General features: G+C 44.8%; 1 pseudogene; it reads right to left on the reverse strand.

Moving 5' to 3' along the window:
* Window positions 1-13419: 13419 nt before the first annotated feature.
* On the reverse strand, window positions 13420-13539 carry LOC136650588 (5S ribosomal RNA; annotated as a pseudogene).
* Window positions 13540-20280: the final 6741 nt, after the last annotated feature.

Genomic DNA, 20280 nt, shown 5'->3' on the forward strand with positions numbered 1-20280 from the left:
GCAGTGCCAATATAAAACCCACGGAATCCTGCAGGAGAGTTTCAGCTTCCAGGTGTCTCCTCAGGGTAAGGGAACATTTCTTCCCTTGCCCTGGGGTAAATCCATGCCAGACCCTCCAGGTCTACGTGAACCTGCACTAATGATATTGCTAGCGCAAGTTTGTGTGGACCCAGGTCAGAGGATCAAAGCCAAGAAGGGGGTTATGATTTGGTGGACACTACTGCTGCCAAACCCACCCTCTTCCCAGTCCCAATCCATGCTGAACCCCACTCCCATTCTAGGATGGATTCAGCAGCACCAACAATCCTTGCCTGAACCCACCGCTTCCCAGTCTCAATCCCTCTTCCTCCCTGCCCTATCACCACCCTGTTCTGCCCACCTCTGAAGGCTCCCAATTCCTCCCCACCCTCATTGGATACAGCATGCCCATTTTTGACAGCACCAACAAGGATGGGATTGGGTTCTCACTCATTTTAAAGCCAGGGTGTCTGAAAGAGAGCCTCTTCCATATGATCTATCTTTTGAGGTCAGCTGGAGAGGCCCTCCTTGATCTTTGGCTGCTAATGAAGGTTTGGTTGGCAGTGACATAAAAGAGGGCCTTCTCAATGATAGCCTCCTTCATGTGAAACTCCCTGCTTCTTGAAATCAGGCTGGCACCTTTTCTACCAGCATTCCAGTGGAAGCTGAAAATGTATTTTATCTCCTTGATCTACATTTTTTTGTCTCTTCTCTGATAGGTTTTACACTGCTTCTGTGATTATCTTAGTTATTGTCTTTGTTGATTTTTAATTTGTTGTAAAGCCGCCTTGAGTGCCTCCCTTTGGAAAGAAAGGCAAGGCAACGTAAAAAATATTTTAAATAAAATCAATAATAAATAAACTTTGAATAGTACTTACGGGAACTTTGCAACATACTGCTTGCCCTTGTTCCATCTGCAGTGAGCTATAAATCATGCTAAGACATGACTTCCAGTTACCAAAGCTAGGTCATTTGGTATGTCACCCAAGACTCAATGTAATTACATACCGTGACCATCTAGAAGCATACTCAAGAGCCTCAATCACTGAAACTCAAGTCATAAATTCTACAGAAGCGAAAGAACATTTCAGGCTCAGAGTTGGAACCGTAAAGTGCTTTCAAAACCATCATTGGCACGTTCAGAGGTTGGAAATTTCCAACCCGGAGATGTGTCAAGTCACTCATGAGCAAGTATTTCCAGTAAGGTAATCCACAGTTGTGTCTTGCAATATCTTAAAATAAGGTTAACAGTTTGTATTAGAGGGAGGCACTTTTCTTTCTTGTATAAATGCACAACGCATTTCAGGACAAGGTCATTTTCACAGCCAAGCCTAAGTGTGGCCAAGGCTTACTCATGATATGGAGCCCTACACTGCTTGCACAGCCAGAATAAACTGATTAGGAAACTTAAGTGTCATCATTTTTATTGGATGTATAAATAGTGTACCAAGTACTCACAAATTGTTGAATCAAAACAAAAAATTTAAAAAGCTGACGTTATGTATCTCGACTGACGTTGACCCAATAAAGTTCTTCTAAAGCAGGTTTTCACTCTGCTTTCTTTTAAACCTGCTTCAGACAGGGGAAATAACTGGTTTTTGTTTTTAGTTGCCAGGGCTACCCTCAACTTAGGGTGTGATGCTATTACCAGGAAGTACCAGTCTCCCACATGCTGCCCTGGCAACGGCCATCACAAATCTGCCATGAGGTACATCATGGTGGCTAAGAGAGGAACAGTGCCATTGGACAGGCCAGTGCTGTACCTGCTGGTGGGTGACGTCGGGACTTGGGAGCCACCAGTAGCGAGTATTCTGCTGAGGCGCATTCTGAGGTGGGGGGAAGGTGGGGAGAGTTTGGAACTGGGTGGGCAGAAGATGGTCTGGGGCTATACAGGCCCAGGAGGGGGACAGGATGGCAGTAGAGGCTGCTGCCGAATCCTACCCCCCTCCCGGCCTCAGAGCCATACATGGATCTCCTCAGTTCTGCGCCAGCTAAATAGTAAACCTATAGGGGCTCCTGGCACCCAAGACTTCCGCTACCTCCTTGGCCCCATGGCATACAGCAGCAGCCATTTCAGTGCTGCTGTACCATGGAGTGGCAGCCAGCACAGGACCTCGTGCTGTCCTCATGCTTGGTATCGGACTGATGTGTCACCTAGCTCCATTGCTCAGGCAATAGCTTTCTTTTGGCAAGCTACAGGAGGGGTGCTTTTTTTTTTTTTTTTTTTTTGCACAGGGAGGAGTAGGAACAGTTTAGAACAACCAAATGTAGGAAGGAGATGGGGTGATTGTGTGGACCGCAGCATGACACAAACCACACAAGGAGGAAAGGAATGGCAGTGGCAGTTGCAGTAAGACTAAGATGTTTGCAGATTCGGTGGGGGAAGATATGTTGGTGGTGATGTATTGTTTATAAATGCTTTGCCACTGGTGTGCGGCAGGATCCTATCCCTGTTACTCTCTCCTTTTTTTTCCTCCTTACTCTCCTTAGACTTGGACCAGCAAAATGTTTGGCCTGGTGCAGCTCCACAGAAATCCACTGGGACAGTAGAGGCTTGTCCTGAGGTAAGGGAACAGATGTTCCTCTGAAACTCCCCACACCCAGGATTTTGCATGTGCTCCATTGGAATGGCTGCATCAGCAGGGTGTGTGTGTGTGTGTGTGTGTGTGTGTGTGAGAGAGAGAGAGAGAGAGAGAGAGAGAGAGAGAGAGAGAGAGAGAGAGAGAGAGAAATCTGTGAAATAGTGAAATCTAATTTTTAGATTGTGCGCTCCTTTGGGGAGAAGGGGCCATTTCGTTATTTTATTTTCTCTGTAAACCTCTTTGTGAACTTTGAAAAGCAGTATATAAATTTTAACAATAACAGAGACAGAGCAAAGAATGTTAAAATGAGAGGTAACGTCACTTGTTTATGTAGGGAACAGAGTTTTGAGCAGATAACTTAGAAGTGAAACCTTACAGCCTCCCAGCAACAACAATGAAATTGCTGCCTGTGTCCCGTTGCTTGGAGGGGCCACAATAAGTCATTATTGTGGAACAAATACAAGTTGCTACTTGCCTAACACAGTGGTCCAAGATCATGTGAGATTCCAACAGCTGCACAACACATTCTGAGAACTGTAGTCCAGCGTAAACAGGTGACAGTGACTCCTGTTCGTACCAATTTTCACCTTCCCTTTTCATTTGTAGAGCTGCAGTGCAGAGCCTCCAGCTTCCTCTCAGCCCAAGCCAATCACACACGTCTCCATTTGAGCCACCGATAAGTATCTCTCAGCCAGTGTGCAGCAGGTGCTAAGGTTATGTTTGACGAAAGAAACCCACCATACAATGGGAAGTACATAAAGGCGAAGGGAAGATATTTAACTTCTTTCATCCAAGTAATGATTTATTGGTGCCACTTGGCAAGCTTCTTTTCTGTGTTGCAGTTTTGACAGTAAATGTAGCTGCTCATTCAGTTTTTACTTTCCAGTGAATTAAAGCTTATAGAACTGGCCTATTATCTCCCTTAACATTCAAACCTTCAGCACGGCAGACATCAAAAACATTGAGAAAGCTGGAGAGAGAAAGCTCAGTTCACCAGGAATGATACCCCTGTCCTTATTATGTCTCAGAATAGCCTGAATCTAGGAGACAGACGATATTGAAATTCTAGCATGAAATTCTAGCATATCATTGAAATTCTAGCATACCTTACTTATTTAGCAGAAACAGAGGTTTAATGGAGCAGGACAGCCAGCTGATTTGGGAGCAAAATAAATGTCATTCTTTTATCTTCCCTTGCATTTTACATAAGGCAAAACCGATGCTCTCATACCACAGAGTTCTGTTCCCAATAAAAAATGATTGGCACTCAAAATCAAACAATCAAAGCCAATGCCTGCACATTATACATCCAGTGTTTGCATCTGTTCGGCAGAAAATTAGCAGTTTGAACAGCTTTTTTTCTAGCTATAGACTAACTTGAAGTTACGCCGCCTTTTTGTTTTACTGGTTAAATAGGCATGCATGCTGTAATAAACAACAGGCTGAGGTTTTATTTGCTGTCTCTTGTTGGTAATGATATATCTGAAGGAGAAGTATGACCTTTCCTTTATCTCTAACTACTGAGCAGGTCCTCTCCTCCACAGGAATGGCTGCCAGCTTTAACCAGGCAATCAAGACATTTTTATTTGTTTGTGTAAGTTTCATGATGCTTCAGGAATTATCGCAACCAGAGAGAGGGTGAAATCCCTGAACAGTCTGGCTTGTGTCTTTATACAAGGCAATCCCATTTGCTATATAACCTTCTCTTCCTGGTTTATTTATGCAGTTTCCTTGGCTTCTGAAGCTGTAACCAACTTGGTGAATTACCACTACTTGTTAATATCATATTTTCTAAACTGAAAAGACTGTTTTTGTTCCCTCTCATGCCTACTATTACGCAATTAGGACCCTCACACAGTGATTCTATTCATGTTTACTCAGAAGTAAGTTCCACAAGGCTTACTTCACAGTCAATATGCTTAAGGTTGTAGCCTTACTGCGATTATTGTTACAACCAAATAGGCCTTTGGCCTGATCCAGCGGGGCTCTTAACTAAAATTATGTGGGTTTAATGGCCATTGTCTATTAAATACATGAGCATCTAACATTTTGCGCACATTTATGGTGGGTATTCTCAAAGGTTTTGAGAGTACAAAGAACACACTCAAACAGTCCCTCAGCCAGGCGAAAGCCTGACATATATGTTGGGAAAAAGGTGATCACTAGGGTTTTGCTTTCATTCAGCTAAGAACCAGCAGCTGTATTATTTGCACTCAGCTATGCACCAGCTGGGAATGGAGAAGAAAAAACCCATTACAGCCATAGGGATCCCTTCCTGACTCTATCACATTATTACAAATGTTCCCCTTTGAATTTTCAACTTAAAATTACAACTGGTCACCAACCAAAAGATCTGTCCGTCCTAGTGCACCCCCTGGAGAGAAGGGCCTTTACCTTGGCACGTTGTAATGTGACCCCCTCTAATGACTTGCATGGCAGATTCAGAAACGCCTCCTGGGAAGATCGTTTATGTAGCTGCAATTTAGGCAAAGTAAAATCATCCATACACATTATGTCCCAGATATCAAGCGCTAAGACAGTAATTTCTCTCTCCCTTGCTCAATGCTAAAACAGGACATTCTGAGAATGCTATAATTCAATTCCTTCTAGCAGGTGACGTCAAGCATACAACCCTCTCAGTCACACAGTTCCTAAATTTGAGTAATCTGAATCGAGCCAAGCTTTCTGTACCAAGCAATCACTGAGTAGATTACATCTTGGCAATATCTGTAGAGTAACTGATTGTTTTCTGTCTTTTAAATAATTCATGTGTGTATGTAAAATGTAATGTATGTTTGTAAAATGTAATGTATGTTTGTATGTAATGAATGTTTGTATCTGTGTGTACACGTAGGTGCGCACATATACATATATATGTGTACTGCTTAGGTTTCTATTCTCTCTACGGTTTCTGTACAGAGTTTTCACCCATCAAATGTTTATGCCTAATAAAGGTTTTGTTGACTGTCTATCACATTAATCTGCAAAGGCACCTCTAAAATAAAAGTGATGGAGCTATATTCTGCTGCCATTACTGCCTTATCCAGTACTGTCCACACTGACCAGCAGCAATGCTCAAAGTTCTCAGACAAAGAGTATAGCTTCCCAACATCCTTTTCAACTGGAGGTTCCAGATACTGAACTTGAGACCTTCAACACATAAAGCATGAGGTCTACCACTGAGCTATCTGCACTTCCAGTAGAAGCATGGCAACACAGAATGCAGAGTTGAAAGGGACGTTGCAGGTCATCTAGTCCAACCCCCTGCTTGGTGCTGGCAACTACAGCATCCCTGGCAGAAGGTCTCCAGCCTCTGCTTGAAAACCTCTAATGAAGGAGAGCCTTGCATGATGAAGACTGTTCCAGTACCAGGCAGCTCTTACAGCTAGATAATGCTTCCTCATGTCTAGCCTACCTCTGTAGTTTCAATCCATTGGTTCTAGCCTTGCCTCATGAGCCACAAACAGCACATCATCCCTTGTGAGACAGCCCTTCAGATAACTGAAGATGGCTATTGCGCTTCCCCTTAGTCTTCTCTGGGCTACAGAAAGAGCTGCCTTCCCTTCTGTCACCTGTGAGGCATCCATTTGTCATCCTTACATTCCTGATGGCCATTCAAAAGGCTGCCACAATCTCTGAGTTTGAGTCTGGTTTAAAGTGTGTGAAACAAGAAACCTTCCCAACCTACTCATTCCATCATATCTGTGACTTGGCTTGCTGTCTACTGGAGTGCGGGTTGCTTTTATGGGATAATAACAAAAATAATATATGTATCAAGCGCCTGAAAGAGTTGGCACTGTGAATAGTCCTTGCCTGAAGGCTCACAATTTAAATCAGACAAGACACAGGCATATCATGGAGAGCAAATGAAAATTAAAAGCAGGGGGTGAGGCACTGAGCCAAAACAAGAAGCAGAGAGAGAAATTTTTTAAGCTCTGTGAATATTGTGAAGGAAGAAGGTATTTTCACTAGTAGGATGCTAAAACAGAAGATGGATACATGAGAAAAAAGACTTCTTTGCGCTTTTCTTTGTACAGTATCAGAGCATCAAAATATGATGATATCACAGTATCAGACATTGGCTGGCTTCCAAATAGCTACATTAGACATGCACAAGGGCTTGGGCTCACCCAATGGAATTTTTGACTTCTTGTTTCTTTAAGCAGCAGACTCTAATACACTTGCACAAGCTGTTTTTGAAAGTCCCCTCCATTCAGAACTGGTCGGCTGTGTGGCAGGGGGTGAGCCCTGCTTTTCAAGAAACAATTGTCGCTATTGCTATGGGCATGACACTTCTTCAGCAGCAATGATACAGGAAAATACCTCCTGCACCATTGCTGCTGAAGTGCAGGAGTGCGGAGAGCTGGAGTGCGGGGTGACAGAAATGCATAAAAAGCACCCAGACAAGAATTCCCTCTTATGGGATACCACCAAACGACCACATTCAAACTCTGTAATGTTACTAAAGGGTCAGAGAAATTAATGCAGAAAAATGATATTCAAACATACTACCTTTCTCCCATTGGGCTTAATGCTAAAAGTGAATGGTTATACACCTGAGCACTGCTCAGCTCCTCCTCATACCATGTAACTGGAAGTTATATGTGCACTGAGGTTGCATAGAGTAATTCTCACAGTTTATATTCAATCAAGTGGGGAACTCTCCAAATCCTCTATCTCAGTGTTTCTCAACCAGTGGTACAGGTACTATCAGTAGTACTTGAAGTGGTGTCTGGTGGTACTCACAGGACCCCCAAACCCCCACCACCTGGCAGCAAGACCAGCAAGCCAATGTGGCAAGCAGCTGTAGGAGGCTCACCTTGGTGGGAAGAGCTCCAGACTGCACTTTTTCTGCACTTGAAAAAACCCTCCTGTCAGCCCTGAGCCTCTTGCCAATGTTTGGGCACAATCTAAGCTGTGCCCTATGCCAGCCCAAGTCCCTTGGGCTGGCCTGGGAGGGTCGCAGACGCATTGTAAAGCACATTTGCACCTCCTCGGGAGGAAGCCAGGCCGGCACTCCAAGAAGCACTGACCTGCGGAGACTGACAGAAGCTTCCGCGCCAGCTTCCCCCCAGCTCCTTGAGACGCCTCAGATGAGCTGACGCAAGGATGAAAGGTAGGCATGGGGGGCGGGGAGGAGGAGGAAGGGAGGCGTTCCTGGGCGGGAGAAAGGCGGACAATGGGCAGCCCTGGGAGCAGGCACGCTGGGAGCGGGAGGTGGGGCTGGGATCCGGCAATAATGCAGGATCCTAACTCCCGTTTCCGGGGAGAATGGAGCGGCTTCAAGCTACTCCGCTCTCCTCAGACTTGCACCACCTCAGGAGGTGGAGCAAGTGTGAGGAGAACCATAGTCGCCAGTAGCCCTTACCCAAGGGTAAGGGGAAGAGTTACCCCTTGCCTCTGGCTAAGCCTCTTCTGGCCACAATCCTGCGCTGGATGCAGCACAAGCCTCCTGGCTTGCCTGTTCCAGTGCAAGTTAGGATTGCGCCCTTTGTTGCATTGTGTTTGAAACTCCCAATCTGGAACTAACTGCCGATGGCATCATCACCAGTTACTACTAGTGGTACTTCCAATAGGTGGACCATGCAAAGTTGTACAGCTGGGGACAAATGTTGAGAGCCACTGCTCTATCTCACTGCTTGTCTGAAGGTTATCAGGCTTAGAATCCTGCAAGAGAGTGGGGTTGTTTTTTTAATTATTAAGTCCCATTGCCTTTGTTGGCATCCTGACGGACCACTCCATCACAATAAAGCCCCACTTGGCCCATCATTCACAAACAAGACCCATCTGATTTCTAAGCAAGCAGGCACATCAGTCGCATGGGCTAAGCTGGTAGAGTTGTATGGAGAGAACACAGACAGTAGCTGGCCCAAACCACACAGTATGATCAATACACAGTTTAAATCTGTGTGTGTGTGTGTGTGGCAGCTGTGGGTGGGCTGATCAGACTCAGGACCTCAGTGTGCAGGGAGTATTTATCTTCTTGTGCCATGGTCCTGACAAAAAATGTCCTCTGCAAGCTACTTCCAGCCAGGGGGAGGCATAACCATCAATACTCTGGCACAAAGAAAAGGGTTAAATTCTCATCATAAATTATGGCCCTAATCCTGATCCCCCCCACTGCTATTTAAACTAAAGCACACACATTTTAAATGCAAAGCGATGTTATGTATTTTTTGTCATTTCATGCAGAAAAACTCAACGAATATACCAGATTATTTTCATCAGAAAGGAATTTTAAGGATGTCATGTGCTTCATTTCCAAGGTGATGCTGAAGTCTCCACCAAGGGCCATTTGAACAGAAACTTCCAATGTGTGAATAGAACTGTCGGTATTTCAGCAAAAATTAACAGCAGTGCTTAACATTACTTAACGTCTAGCAGTCTAAACAAGACCAAATCAGATCAAAAGGCACTAAAGCAGTTTCTGGCTTTGTAATACGTTGTTAGTTGGCATCAAAAATGGATTTTTTCCCCCTTGGAAACAAACGAAACAGCATGGACAGATGTGTTTAAAAAGAGTAGACACACCAACTATGCAAACTTTTAAATGGTACTGGATATATTTTGGGAAGTGCTAGACATATCACACTTTGGGTCAGTACTCTTTCCATCTCTTGGATCACAGACTGTTCATCCAGACTGGTTTGAACCAGATCGCACTGAAGAGAAGCCAAAACGTTATCCATCACACTTGGGTTCTATTACCTCTTTTTATTGATTTTCCCTGGTTTTGGTGCATCACTGAGCCATCAGTAATAAACACCAGTTTCCCGTCAGACTTGCATCCTGCTCCCCCCATGCACCAGGGTGGGACAGAAACTAAATGCCATGGTGCTTTGCAGGAATGCCACTGCCAGGGGCGGACTAGCTGGACTGTGAGGGAAGGGCTACGAAGGCTGGCCAAGGCACCAGCTGCCAGCACTCAGGCTGACAAGGAACTGAGCTATTGGTACTGAGCCCATGAAGGGAGATCAGGTGAGAAGGGGCAATGTAGGTGAACAGAGAGGCAATTAGGTGGAAGAGAAAGACGAGAAGGTGGAAAACAGAGCACAGAAAAACAGAAATAAAGAGAAAGGAAAATCAAAGAAAGCAAGGCTGATGGGCTAAGGCAGTCAGCGCACAGGGGGTTGGGCAGGGAAATAAAACAGGCAGCCCAAGAAGCCAGAGAGGGCAACAGCCAGGCTACCTGAGAGCTATGTGAAGAGACGAAAGACCCAGAGGAGTGAGACCCTGGAGATATGGAGATCCTACCCCCAAGACAGCAAATGCCAGACGGGGAATAGGGAAGGATATTTGCAAGCTGTATTCAAAGGGGAAGAAAAGGGGGACTATCCCCACCAAGGGCTTTCTGCAGCAATAGCCTCAGGCAGGGGCAGGGCCAGGATGCCACAGCCCCTTCCCAAGCAAGGGGCCAATCACACATTCAACTCCAACCCCTTCAGTGGTTGGAGTCATCAGGCAAGGACCCTGTTCTGCTCATACAGTGAACTGGACTCTCTGCTATCCACACTGGCCTTTACTCCAGCAGGAACATAAAGCCTCTACTTAAGCAGGGACCCCAGATTGGGGATGCAGAGGATCATGAACAGAGATGAAGGAAGTTACTATCAGGGCAGGAGAGCATCATCATCATCATCATCATCATCATCATCATAAAGGTATTTATATACCACCTTTCTTGGTCTTTATTCAAGACTTTATTCAAGGCGGTTTACATAGGCAGGCTTATTAAATCCCTGTAGGGATTTTTACAATTTGAAAGAATGTTCTATCTTACAAGAACCACAACATTCAGGTGTTACTTTCTTGATTTGGTTTCACATTCTGGCCTCCATCCTCCCACGCTCAGAGCAGATGGAATAACTCGGCTCAGCTTGTCAGCTGCTTCAAGGTCGAACGGTGCCGGTTGCCTCGAACTGGCGACCTTCGGATGTTATCTTCAGGCAAATGGAGGCTCTACCCTCTAGACCAGACTTCCTGCCCTTAGCATCAGAGAGCATCACCCTCTTCTATGTTGTATTACCCTAACTAATCTTTCATGGACCTGAAGATAATGGAAGCATCAACCCCTGTATCCTGTCTGTTTGATTTCCCCCCCCCGCCCTATTTAGCGCCATAACTCCTTTAAAGTAGAATTCCCCCCCCGTGGGATGTTGTGGAACATATCCCCATGATTACAGCCTCAACAAAAGGTGTTGACTCTCAAGTGTCTTAACAGTTCCAATGTCCTTCCATCTGGCAAGCCATGCTCCAAATGTAAGACATATGTCAGAGCACAGAGGGTTGGAATTGAGGTAAACAAGTAACAAAGGATTGAAATTGAGACAAACAGGTAAGAAACACACACATATGCAAATCCTTGCACACTTGGCTATGCAGAACTGCACAATGTGACCTGGCCCCAGAGTCAGCCCTGTCTGCACAGCTTTGTGGACAGGTGGAAGAAACAGCATGTGGTGAAGCCTAGACTACAATTGGTCTGTAGGGATGAAGTGCATTGCATGAGCTTACCCAGTCGCCAATAAAGACAGATCCTTTGACAGATTAACAGCGGGGGGGGGGGGTGACCATGGGTATGAAGAGCTGGTTTTGTTGACAGGGTCATGCCTCAACAAATTGTCGGATTGTTGTTCCACAAACAGAGACAAGCAACAAGAGAAAGATGTTTCCAATGAGCAAATGTAGGCATGCCGAAATGTTTTATACGTAACAACATGATTGCTTAAGACTGATTGAGCAAGTCCAAGGAAATTCCTGATTATGAGAAATCTTCTCCTAGGGGACTTAATACAGTTTTAAATATATTACATGCTTTTAAAAAGAGGCATGTGAAAAGGCTTATAAGCAAACAGGATTTTTCGGTAAAAGCTTCTAAAGGGTAAAACACAAACAGTCTTTTAGCCAGAGACTGACAAAACAACAGAGGCCCCGTTACATACCTTGATGGTCTGAGTCACAACCAGTTTTTAAGTTGGTATCCAGATGAAGCAAACCATCTTAGACGTACTTTTCTTAATTTCCAAATTTCAGCTGGGATGCAGGCTGGTTATGGGATGCAGACTGGAAGTTATCCCAAATCCAGAATGTCATCAGGAACCTTTTAATTTTAATGAGCTCATTTGTTGACTACGTTCCACTGCAAAGAGCCAAGCCATGCATGCCAATCGTGAGAAAGACTGGGAAGGGCATCACAATGTTTACTAAGTTGCTATCATTATTGACGTTTTGGATCATCAGCACATAACTAAAATATGATTTTACTTTACAGCTGATTCACGCATTCACGCACCTTAACCTATATTTCATCTGATGTCTCATGAGGATTTTTCAGGTTTACTGTTGCATGAAACAAACTCATGGGGGGCATCAGCATCATGGGGGCAAGCTCCTCCCCCAAATTATGAGTGTTCATTGGAATGTGAGTAGAGAACCTCCACACATACAATTGTATACACAGAGGGTTTCCTTCACACAACTGATGCTCCTGCAACAAGGAAGAGCCTGTTGCTACAATACTATTTTCTCCTTCCCTCCCCCACATACACCCATGTTCATTGAACTCTACAATAACATTTGAAAAGAACAATAGAGCAAAATGAGATGATTCCTCTGTTGTGTGATTGGGGTCTGTGCATAATTTAAATAGCATCATTCATAACCCAGATTGGGACCACAAGAGGACAGTTATAACCCTTCACTCCCATCATGTTCCTTAACCATTTTGGGTTCCTACAGCTGTTATTTGCCCCTGGTGCCAATGGGAGCAGATAGCATTCACAAGCAGCATGATCCAGACCAGGATCATGGCAGAATTAAACTACTACGGCAGTCCCAATCCAGATTGAGGCCTTGCATGGTTGATATTTACATTTAACACAACACAGATGGTGGTCCCAATCACGCAGCAGCCCTATCATCTCATTTGGCACTCCCATGTGAATAGCCATCTCTGGCAATTATTAATTCTATACATAGTATTTATATTTATTAATTCTTGAAATTAATTTATTTCACTGAATTGTAGAATTACTCTAGGTACAGGTCCAGCCTATTTATACATAGATTTTTTTATACACGGATTTGACTCAACACGAATGGCCACTGCAAATGAGAAGGAACGTACTGATCCCTGGAGAAGGGGAAAAATGCATCCCTTTAAAATCAGTTTAAAAAACAGTCCTTTAACAATAGCCTCCTTAATGAGAGAGAGAAAGAGAGAGAGGGCAACTGGCTAACAATCCATCAATCCTTCTCTCTCCATGTGACCCCTCCCTTCCCCCTGAGCACGCGAAAGAAAGATGATCACTTTGCATTGGTGAAGGGAGGGGCTGAATGAAGCTCCTTTCTAAGCTCTTGGAGGATGACTGATTGATGGTCTTCTTAATGACTCTTATCTTACATCACAAAGGTCAACAAGGCTGTTTTTAAATCACTGGAGCAAAGAATCTTTGTTTTTTAAATGGATTTGCTATAGTGCGTTTTTTGCCATCCATGTGAGTGCTTGGAACGGAACCCTCGAGAATAATGAGGCTCAACCTGTACTGAAGAAGAAAGAAGGCTAAAATAGTTTACAAAGTGTTTAATCCATACCTACAGCTAATCTATGAGATTAATCTTCTTTGAACTGAATAGCTATTACCATTGATGCATGGCACTTGGATACTTCAAAGGAAACTTCAAAGGAAAGAGAAGGTTTTTGAAAAGGTGACTTTTAGATCTTAAGCCCCGTTTGCAGGCAGAGCTGTTCAAAAACATGAGGACAGCATGACTTATTACAAATGGTTGGCAACCTTCAGTCTTGAAAGACTATGGTATAAGCCTACAGCACCCAGTATTCCCAGGCGGTCTCCCATCCAAGTACTAACCAGGCCTGACCCTGCTTAGCTTCCGAGATCAGATGAGATCGGGCATGTGCAGGGTAACAGTTGCTGCAAAATGTTTGAACAGTTTGAAGTCATGGCAATACACCTGTTAAATGGGCAAAAAAAAGGGCACCTTTTAAATGGTGGTTCTCTGATATTTATCAGAAGAAGAGCAACTATCCACCCCATCATAGCATCTTTCCCAGCAGCTGGTTGCTGGCTTCTTTTGCATCTTTTTTAGACAGTGGGCCCTTTGGGGACAAGAAACCATTTATTTATGTGAACCACTTTGTGAAAACTCTTGCTGAAAAGCAGAACATAAATATTCATAATTACAATGATATATTAACGAACGGCCCATAGCATATTATTTTTGCAGTGTTACCACAGATTTCGCAATGACACGGTGTTCTCACATATTTGAATAAGGCTTAAAAAGCTGCGTAAAGTAAGAACACTTGGAAAGAATGTTCAATATAGCAGCTTGTACCTCAATGAAAGTATAAACACAGTGTACAGACTGTCAAGCAAAAATATGTTATTACAAAGTGTCATTTTGAGGAACAGAAAACAGACCTCCTATTAATTTTAATTTTACAAGGGTATAAAAGAAAAACGTCACTGTACACAGACCTGGTGTTTTATCATTAACTTTTTCTGTCTCTTTAAAAACTAATTCAAGCAAAACAAATTTGCTTCATTATGATAGGGAAGTTGGGGTTTATTTTGCTGCAGCTCCTTTTTTTAACCCAAGTTTTATTTACGATCAGTCTCTTATTAACAGCCCAATTTTTAAAAACTAGACATAATAGATTTAGAATTGCTGCTGTGCACTACCCTAACCTGTGGACCACATCCAGCCCTCTGGGCAATTTTATCTGGCCTGCGCAGTCCCCCAGTCTCTCAAGGCTAAAAATAGCTCAAAAGATGCACTTCCGGGTCTTCCAGTGTGGGTATATACTGCATTCAGTCACTAGAGATACTGAATGTAATGCAGTGGAATGAAATGAAATTATTCCATTTCATTCAGTACCTCTAGTGGTTGAATGCCATATATAATGTATACCCATGCTTTTTCAATCCTTTTTCAAAATCCATTCCCCATTTTTCCTGTGTTAGCAGAGGCATATCTAGGGCAGAGCCTGAGGGCACCATGCCAGGAGGTACTGCCCCCCCCATGCTCTGCCCAGTCAGCTCAAGAATGGGGCATTGCAGGCTTCACAGCACCTCCTCTTGCCTTCAGGAAAGGCCCTGAGCTGGAAGGAGATGTAGAAGATCTGCCCTTGGGGAGAACGATGTGATGTTCTCCCTGAGGGCAGGATGCTGCAGGCTGCAGTGTGCCTCCTGCCAATATTAGGGAAGGCTCTGAGCTTTTCCTGAGGAGGTAGGAGGCATATGAAGCCCTTCCCTGGGGAGAAGCATTACACCTCAGTGTGCAAGTCTTTTGTCCTCTCCTCCCCTCCTCCTTCCTCCCCCCCGTCCACTTATTGTAGTCAAACCAACTCTCAGCACATTGTTTCTCCATGTATTTAAAATTTATTTTCCAGCCTTCAACACCATGTCAGATGTACGATGAGGCCCTCGTGCCAAAACATTTGGACACCTCTGCCTTAAAATACGAAAACTGGCAGCAAACAGAATGCAACTACACAGCTTGGAATTCAGCCAAGCCACAGAAATGAACACTCATGTACAGAGGGATAAAACAACATCAGACCCTTAAAAGGCATGGCTTGCCTTTTGCAGAGTTTACAAGTCAATAAAACGTATCTTAAAGCATTGACCCAAATAAGCATCTCAGGGCACAATTTCAGTTTGGACTCTGTTTAGTATACCATCAACGAAATTATGTACTGTACATCATGCTAGCCAGTAATTTTCAGACAGTAAATCCTGGTCTGTTCTCATCCCTTTTATCTTTTGAATTACCATTTCAGCAGCTTTTTATAAAGGAGCACAATCCACAACCTTTGCAGAATATCCTGTACCTTGAGCCAAGGTGGCTCCATCAATAAGGATAGTTTATGTATGAATCTTGAAAATTGGCTTTCTGCAACTTATGTTCCAATTAGGAAGGAACAGCAACAATAGAACTATACAGAATGTGAGACAGTTCAAAATGTAGTCTTTTCGAAACAGTGGAAGACCTATAGTCCACTGTAATTATCTCCATAGCAACTCATAACTGCCATTATAACACAGCACGGTGACCAAATCAAGATCTTATGCACAATGAGTGACTATTCAAGGAGGAGGGGAACTTTTGCTATAGTGTAATTGATTTGAGAGAGAAAAGACTCTTGAAAGTTTGTTCTGAAATGATTTCCTAGAATATAGGTCTGCACAATTATGAACAGGGTGCTTGACAAACCCGTATTTTTGCAGGCAGGCGATGGAACAAAAAAAAAAACTTTTTCTTCTAGGTAGCAAGTTTCCCAGGCCTGTTATAAAAGAACCTCAATATATCCACATAAAGGATTGACTGAAGCTTTAAAGGAGTAGTTTATGGACGATGCTGTGATTCCCCCCCCCCCGCAATTTCCGACTCCACTCTTTGGAATGTGAATAAGAATTTCTTATCTGTATTTTTCACCTCTCTCCTATATGTTATCTGGCAAGTCTGTATTTGGCCTTATAGAATAACTGCCCGATCCTATTCAGCCAGTCATAACTTGCCTCTCTCATGCCTGGCTCATTAGCCTATACCAGAGAACTAATGATAGGGAAAGAGGAGGCAGGGGAAGAAGAGCAAATCACATATAGTGTTATGAAAATCTAGAATGATTGCACAACTCTAGGTTTTCAAATAAGATTTCTAGGGTGTTGCAAATTAAACAACAGTTCCCTAATGGGTGCAGATTGTTCCTGCATGTACCCTTGTGGGTACGTGCCCATGGAGTCCTGCATGTGGTACTGCCCTGCCTACACTTGCAGAGACGGGCAGCCCAATCCTGAGCTGCCCGGGGCACCCAGTCTCGGCTGCACCGAGAAGGGCTGCCACTGAATTCGTCCCCTTCCCCCGAGTAAGGTAAGCAGCCCTGCAATGGCTGCTCTTGTTTCTGAAAACAAAGGCGCTCTTGTAGGGCATGCAGCCCTACACGAGTGCCCTGGATCCTGCGAAGCGGAGTTCCGCGGATCCTCCTCCCCCCTCCCCCAGGCAAGCCTCCCTACGCCCTCTCTCTGCCCCCTGCCAGCCTCCCCCCTCCCTGGAACGCTTCCTCCCCACCCCTGTCCCCGTCCCCACCTACTGTTCCACAGCTCGGCGGTCCAAGAGACTGCCGAGCTACGGGATCTGGGCGACCGTCCCGCACTAGCCCAGCACTAGCCAGTGCTGGGCTAGCACGGGCAGGAGCCCAGCAGTGAGCCCTGTGAACATGTCTTACGGCATGTTTATGACTGTGCTCAGCTGCACAGAGCCATGCCGCCGAGCACAGGATTGGGCTCACAGATGAATACTTTTATCTTCATGGATGAAGTACTTCAGCCTTGAGCTTTAGCATTTCTGGGTAAAATTTATACAGCATCACCAATTACATAACACTTTACAGAGCTGAATGTTGTTTCCTTATCCTGAGGGGGCCTCCAGATTCCAGAACTCCCCCACAGAATTCAGCAAGCACCAAGTTTTTGCTGCTGCATTGTGATACAGGGAGTTGCATTGGATTGGGATATAGGTGCATTTAATATTAAGTTTCCAGAAATGATATGGCCTTGCTTCACTTACTATAGTATCAAGCTTCTAGCTCAATGCAAACATTTGACGTATACAAGGGATGGGGGTGATTGCACCTGTCCCTCTTCACACCAGATGTTCGTGCATAGAGAAGAATGTCTGCACAGGATGTATAAATTGCACATGTGGTACACTTTTATGTGGTGCATCAATTTCACATTTGCACTTAAGAGCACAGGGTCCTTTGGGAATATTCTTGACACATGGACACTTGGTAAACTGAAGGCATTTATGAAAGTTGGCTCTAATAAGGATTAGGATGTGAACGAAACTGGACATGAAGTTCAGAAACAATCTTTCCTTTAAAAGAATGAAATATGTGGCACTTTTTACTAATGAATGAGACTTGGAACATTTGATATTTACAACAAATATTTAAGTTTCAAACTCTGCTTTCTCTCAAGGACTACTAGTCCCATCTGCCCACTGAAACACTCAGTATCACACTAGGCTTAAGCTGTAGAGTCCATGTATAAAACTGTTAGTACTTGTCAATGAAAATATCATATTAAGCCACAACATATGCTATCGAGGAGGAGACTGCCGATTTCACAACTTTAGTCAAGAACTTTAGTCTCCTCTATGGAGAACTCGTGCAAGGAAAGCGCCCTACAGGTAGACCACAGCTGCAATACAAAGACATCTGCAAGAGGGATCTGAAGGCCTTAGGGATGGACCTCAACAAGTGGGAAACCCTGGCCTCTGTGCGGCCCGCTTGGAGGCAGGCTGTGCAGCATGGCCTTTCCCAGTTTGAAGAGACACTTTGCCAACAGTCTGAGGCTAAGAGGCAAAGAAGGAAGGCCCATAGCCAGGGAGACAGACCAGGGACAGACTGCACTTGCTCCCGGTGTGGAAGGGATTGTCACTCCCGGATTGGCCTTTTCAGCCACACTAGACGCTGTGCCAGAACCACCTTTCAGAGCGCGATACCATAGTCTTTCGAGACTGAAGGTTGCCAATACAATAGTCAAGAACAGCAAAAGCCTAGGCTGATGTGATGTTTGGCACATAGGAATGATTACTGCTGAGAATCAATTTATAAATGTACAACACATTAAGAGAGAAGAAAATGTACTTCATTCAAACGCATTATGCGTTCGTTATTAAAGCTGTTAAGTGGAAAGGTTTGTGATTTCAGTCTCCAGATGTTCATGATCATGCTTCAAGCAGACTGAAACTGCTCCTTAACAGAGTGTTTGATCTGCAGCCACACCTGAACGTCTCTCTAAGCCAGTAGTATTCAAACTGGGGCGTCACAATGCCCCAGCCTGTGGGTCCTGGCCTCTGCCCCCTTAAGGGGCAGGGGCAGCCAAGAGACAGGGGGAAGGCAGCGGATCGCACTGCTCAGGGGGGCTGCAGGGGCTTGGGTGCACTTGCCCAAGGTACAGGTAGAGTTCTGATGGATTTGACCAAGAGCTCATCTTGTCCAGTGTCCCCCTTCCCACAGTTGGAAGATGCCTTCATGACTCTCACATGTACAGTACCCAGACAATAGTCCTCCCCAGATAGTGCTCTCTAGTAACAGGTATTCAGAGGCCTCCAATATGGAGGTTCAATTTAGCCAGCCACCAATTTAGCTGATAGATCTATCCTTTTGACATTAGATAAATCTTCTTTTAAAGTCATCTAAGCTAGTGGCCGTCACCACACATTGTGGCAATGAATTATATATATTAAGAATGTCTTGTGTGAAGCAGTGCTTTTTTCCTCTGTCCATCCACTGCTGTCCTGAATGTACTGCTTCCTCTTTTCTGCACCTTCTCTAGTTCTACAATATCCTTTTTGAACTGTCACAACCAGTCACATATTTCCCATGTGCCTGCACTGCAGAATTCTGGAAAGTCATTATAACAATTCTGGGTTACCGAGCACCATGCTGTACAGAGCTCGGCTTGGAGCTGCGCAGCCATGCAGATGCACAGCCTAGCAAGAACCCTGCTTTGGGGAGTTCTTTTTGTAGTTCCTTTGGAACATTCACCATTGCGAATAATGGGGTTTCTTCCACAAATCTTATTTCACGGCTCATCCTTATTCCAGATAATCTATGAACAGGTCCCAATATAACCAGCTGAAAGCTGTACATTCTGGGGTGACATTGGGTAAAAGGAGAGCCTGGAGCAACCAGAAAGAAGCTGCAGGCAACTTAGAAGGCTGCCTGGAGCCACCAAGCTCAGCAGTACCACTGTGCAAGGGCTATTTTTAGACAGCTTTTTAATTTCCCTTTCTTTTTAAAGTGCATCCCCAGTATCCATGGATTCACAGTACCCACAGGCGACTCAGAATGGAACCCCATGCATATAGCAGTACACCTGTATCTTCAAATCTTCCATGTATTGTAGAGTAATGTGATGTCCCTAGTGTTTGAGAGTCGGTATCCAAGGCCCACTTTGTTTTACTATTGTCAGTGGTATGAATGTGATAACAGAGAGCAGTGGCAATGGTGAATCCCCTTGAAAAATTCCCTCTTGATCTGGATTTTTCCAACCTCTTTGCCATGGCCTAGTCACAGGCAGCCCAATCCTGAGCTGCTCAGAGCACGGGGCTGCCGTGGCACCAAAATGGCAGCCGTGGCATCTGGTGCGCCACGGGCAGCCACCACCACCTTTTGCCCCCTTCCCCCACATTAGGAAAGTAGCCCTGCAATGGGACTACTTGATTCTGCACCTGCTATCGAGCGGGCACAGAGTCACAGAGTTCTGTGTTGAGCCAAGAGGCTGGACATGGGGCTCTTGATCCAACACGGCTCAACATGGGGCTCCACTGGTCTCGCCCCCTCCCTTCCTGCTCCCTCCCCCACCATGCCTCCTCCCCACTTTCTGCCTGCCCCAGAATGCCTCCTTCCCACCTCCCCCCACACAGCTCTCTGTTGCCAGGTGGTCTGGGTGACCACTGAGCAGCAGACTGCCAGCCTCCCACCAGTGCTGGCCCAGCACAAGCTCACGCTGGACTAGCTCTGGTGCTGGGCCGGTGCTAAGCCTCACAAATATGCCTTATGGCACATTTGCAACAGTGCGCACCAGTGGTAAGCTGGTGCACAGAGTTCGGGTTTGGGCTGTTAGTAGGTGGATTACTACCAACTCCA

The sequence above is a fragment of the Tiliqua scincoides genome, chromosome 4 (assembly GCF_035046505.1).
Source record: "Tiliqua scincoides isolate rTilSci1 chromosome 4, rTilSci1.hap2, whole genome shotgun sequence".
NCBI lineage: Eukaryota > Metazoa > Chordata > Lepidosauria > Squamata > Scincidae > Tiliqua > Tiliqua scincoides.